This window comes from Trichechus manatus, unplaced genomic scaffold, assembly GCF_000243295.1.
Source record: "Trichechus manatus latirostris isolate Lorelei unplaced genomic scaffold, TriManLat1.0 scaffold00122, whole genome shotgun sequence".
NCBI classification, from domain to species: Eukaryota; Metazoa; Chordata; class Mammalia; order Sirenia; family Trichechidae; genus Trichechus; species Trichechus manatus.
In genome coordinates, this window is record NW_004444058.1 from 6,198,618 (window position 1) to 6,203,560 (window position 4,943).

The window sequence follows — 4,943 nt, forward strand, 5'->3', positions numbered from 1 at the left end:
GAGATTGGCTTAAGACACTATCTAATCTTGTAGATCTCATCAATATAACTGCCGCTAATCCATCTCATTAACGTCATAGTGATAGGATTTACAACACACAGGGAAATCACACAGATGACAAAATGGTAGACAATCATACAATACTGGGAATCATGGCCTAGCCAAGTTGACAGATATTTTGGGGGGACACAATTCAATCCATGACAAAGCAGCAGTCCGTAATTATAGTTAATAGTTATTCATTATATGGGAAGTGTTTTTTAGGATGATATCCAGAATGTACTTGCTCTGTTAGTCTCCTCAATAATTAAATTGACTCAGACCAATACTACCAAAATAAAGAGTACTGTATAAGGGGCACACACTTACAATACTTCTAACCTTTAAAGCAGTAAAGCAAAAAAGAAAATATGTCAAATAACACACGCACATCTTACAGAACTTCCAGTGAACTATCAATGGCTTCTATGTAATGTGCCTCTTTTCAATAACTGTATTAACAACTACCAAGAAAGGAAAGATGAGATTAAAATTAATGGTATTGAACTGAACTGTTGGAAACTAGTGCCCCGCATGTGGGGAAAAGTGCATTTAGTTCAGCAGCAGTACAGCACAGTGGGAAGATATTGAGCTTAGATGCAGATATTCTAGAACTGAAAGATGTACAAGGCAAGTCAAGATATAAAAGCATAGTACACTGTTAAGTAACCTTGAAACATACATACATTGCAGTGTTCAAAGAAAGCCATTCATTTCATTGTACAAGGATAGGGAGAAATCCTTAAAAATTGTCTATCGTAGTTTATGATATAATAAACACACATCTATATAGCATTGTATATACATATACAGAATGCATGTGTTTATGTGTAAATTTTTTTTTTTGGCCATATTATTCGTTTTTGTGGATCTGCAACTTCCAGGAATGAAAACTCCTTTTCACTGCAAGTTTTTGTTCCCTAAACGTAAGAAAAAGATATTTATACTAGAAATGGTCTAATAGCCTCCCTCCACTCAAAGATTCACTTCATCTATTTTGCTTCACAACTGATCAGAGAAGCACAGTTAAAGGAATTCTAGAATTTTTTACTGCATCTTTTCACTTTGCCAGTTGTTTCAACAAGCAAATATCTTTTGCTATTTAAACCAGCTGACTCAAATTCTTTAGCAAAGGATATAACTTCTAGATTTGATTGATTAAAACAGAGCAAATCAAAACCAAAAAAGAAAAAACATCCAGTGATTGACTGTGAACAATATATAAAATTTAAATCTCAAATCTCAAAATACGTTAAAGAAAAATTCTACTTTGGGGCCTAATAGTACTATAAAGATATGACAATTGATAAGGGGAAAGTGTATATGAAAAGTTGGCAACAAAATTGTCCATTATTTTTCCCAAGACAAAGTACATCTGACTTTACTACCTCTGTTCCTTAAATTTAGTAACATCATAATTTGTTGACAAATATTTTAAGCAAACTGGCATATCAGATTACATGACAGAAAAATATCCATCAAGTTCAGCAAAGAAAACTTATATAAGCTTTTGTACAGAATTAAAAAAAAAAATCTAAATAGCTATGATTCCTCTATTAGCAGAAACACATAATGCAGTCTTTGTAAATCTGCCATGTATATCAGTATCTACATAAATAGATACAGATAAAGATACCAAACATTAATGGCAGTCTATGTTTGAACAGTATGTACAACCAGTGGATTTGTATCAGATCATGGCACAATATGGACCCTGCATCTTTAGGAATTGGATAATGAAAGAAGGTCCCCCAGCAACCATCTGAGGTGGAAAGTGACTGAGCGGACAGTTCTCAATACTCACGATTGAAAGCTTGCTGCAGAGATCCAGCTCTAAGGGAAAGCTATGCAGGTTGGGGTTCTCTGTCAAATATGGTTCTTCTAGGTTCTCCAGTGTACCAATTTCCTCAGGAAGATGAGTAAGCAGATTCTCTTCAAGGCCTAGATGTGTGAGATTGCTAAGGTGACCAATGCCTCTGGGAAGAGTGGTCGACTTGTTGTTTGCCAAGACTAATGTCTGTAAATCCTTAAGATAAGCAATTTCATTTGGCAAGGATTCCAACTTGTTCTCCTCTAGCGCCAACTCTCTTAACTTCCTAAGGTTTCCAAGACCATGGGGAAGCTTCTTTAGAAGACTATTTGATAATATTAGAACCTCAAGAGAAATAAAACCAGACATATCCTTAGGTATCTTTGTCAGCTGATTAGTGGCTAAATTCAATTCTACCATACTGGTTCCAAAATCCAAGGGGAGTGATGTTAACTGATTGTCCTTCATATGCAGCTTACTTAATACTTTCACTCTGGAAAAAAATTCCCAATGGGATTTTATTGATTCGATTGTGTTCCATGTTGAGGGAGTAGATGTTGGAAAACTGAGATGGACCACCGAGTGGATATAACTGAAAGCAGTTTCTAGCAAAGGTCAAACTATTAAGTTTCACAAGACAAGGTATAAGAGTCTCTGGTAAAGTAGAAATGTTATTGTTCTCTAAATTTAATTCTTCAAGTGCACTACTTTTTGTCAATGATCTGGGTATTGCTGACAGTCTGTTATATCTAAGGCCAAGACGACTTCAACTGGACAGGTTTCCTATAGTATCTGGGAGGTCTAGCAGTTCATTGTGCTGCAGGTCAAGGTTGGTTATCTGTATGCAGTTTCCAATCTCCTTTGGAAGGTGTTCAAGTTGATTGTGAGCGACATCCAGCGTAATGAGGTTACATAATTCACCAATTTCATCAGGCAGTTGTTTGATTTTGTTCTCTCAAACGCTAAGCATAATGAGTTTTGACAAGTTTTTGATGTCCTTTTCCAAAGTAGTTATACGATTAAAGCGAAGGTAAAGAGTAACGAGACCATCTGATCTGTACAACACAGAAGGAATTTCTCTCAGTTCGTTATGCCGTAAATCAAGCATCTGCAGCTTCTTCAAGTTATCGAGAGAGTCAGGCAAACTCGTAAGTGAATTTTCACTTAGAGCCATGCCATGAGATTTGCTAGACAGCCCACCTCTACCGGGAGAGACTGTAATTGTTACTGTACAAATAAAGTTCTGTTAATTGAGTCAACTCTTTGACTGATGATGGCAACATGTGTATAGACCTCTTGAATAAGTCCAAACGCATTGAATTCTCTTCCCGGTATTTGTGGAGCTCTTTTGTCACCTCTGCATTGCTGGATTGTTTTCTGAGTCCCAGGTGCTGGATTTGGCCACTTGATCGTATTGTCAACTGAAAAAGCCAGCCCTGGTAGGGCAGCACTGGAGTCCTTTCCATCTTTGGCATCTTTTCCTTTGGTCTTGGGTTCTTTTTCTCTGCTCTTTCCCAAAACCTCCAGAGGCATTTGCCTCCTTTTCTGTTTCTTTAGCTGATGGTACTTTGGAATCTTTAGTCTTTTTCTTTTCCTAAACTACTCATGGTGACTTAAGCTTGGGCAAGAACTACATGAACTCCTTTTATTTTATTTGCCAACAATAGTAATTGAAACTCAAAGATGAAGAGACAAAGACCTACACAATCAAAAAGATGTTGGCTTGAAGAAGTAATCAGCATGGAGTAGCATCCACCTGTTACATGTTGGATCTAAAGGCACTACACCCATTTCTGAGAACTCATTCCACTGGTAAAATTGTGCTGGTCAGTCATTGGAATTCCTAGGTGTATAACAGTTTAGGTCTCTGAAAAGCCCTGTCCTGCCCAGAAGTTGCCTTTGGCACTTCCGAATAAAGTCTTAGCGGAAGGGTGGCAATAGTCTGTGCCTCCCACCCCCCAGGGGCCTCCCATTCTCCACCAGAGTTGCAAAGTGAGGTGAGTGTCTTCTGGCCTCAACCTGTGGGGCAGGCCCGAGCCAGACAGTCCCCTGGGAGATTGAGGGCCAAGAAGGCGAGAGAGGCTCAAGGCTGCTTCCGCTGGAAAGTTTTCTTTCCGGGCTGTCCAGGCAGCGGCCCTCTTTCCCTTCGCTCCCCTGAGACTCCCTGTGGGGCGAAGCTGCTCGACTGGTGAATCAAACTCGGCCGGGTCCTGGCGCTGCCTGGGCTAGGGCTGTGGGGCAGAGGCCGTATTTGTCTATCTTGATGCCCTACCACACTGTCATGATTACTGTAGTTTTATAGTAAATCTAATGTCAAATATGGAGTCCCTGTATGGCTCCAAAGAAGCCCTGATGACGCAGTGGTTTAGAGCCCGGCTGCTAACCAAAAGGTTGGTGATTCTAACCCACCAGCTGCTTCGAGGGAGAAAGATGTGGCAGCCTGCTTTCGTAAAGATTTCAACCTTGAAAACCCTATGGGGCTGCTCTACTCTGTCCTACAGGGTCGCCGTGAGTCGGAATCAACTAGACTGCAAGGGGTTTGGTTTGGTTTTGGTAAGGCACTAACAGTTAAGTGCTTGACTACTAGCCGAAATGTTGGCTTTCGAACCACCCAGAGATGCCTCAGAAGATAGGCCTGGTGATCTGTTTCAAAAAGTTCACAGCCTTGCAAACCCTATGGAGCAGTTCTACATGCACACGTGGGGTCACCAAGAGTCAAAATCGCACTAACAGCAACTAACAACATCAGATAGCGTGAGTCCTCCAGCTATGTTTTTCTTCATCAAAGTTGCTTTGACTCTTCTAGCTCCTGTGTAGAAGTCCCTGGGCGGTGCAAAAGGGAAATGAGCTCAGCTGCTAAACAAAAATTTGGTGGCTTGAGTCCACCCAGAAGTGCCTTGGAAGAAAGGCCTGGCCATCTACTTCTGAAAAATCAGCCATTGAAAACACTATGGAGCCCAGACTACTCTGAGACACGTGGGGTCGCCCCAAGTCGGGGTCAACTCCATGGCAACTATTTTGTATTTGTTTTGTTTTTTGTCTGTTCTAGTGCCTTTGCATTTTCTTATAAATTTGGAACCAGCTTGTCAATTTC

The 4,943-nt window shown here is 40.3% G+C and overlaps 1 pseudogene; it reads right to left on the reverse strand.

The window, feature by feature from the left end:
* Positions 1–1,729: 1,729 nt before the first annotated feature.
* Positions 1,730–3,456, reverse strand: LOC105756701 (leucine-rich repeat protein SHOC-2 pseudogene; annotated as a pseudogene).
* Between the last annotated feature and the right edge of the window lie 1,487 nt (positions 3,457–4,943).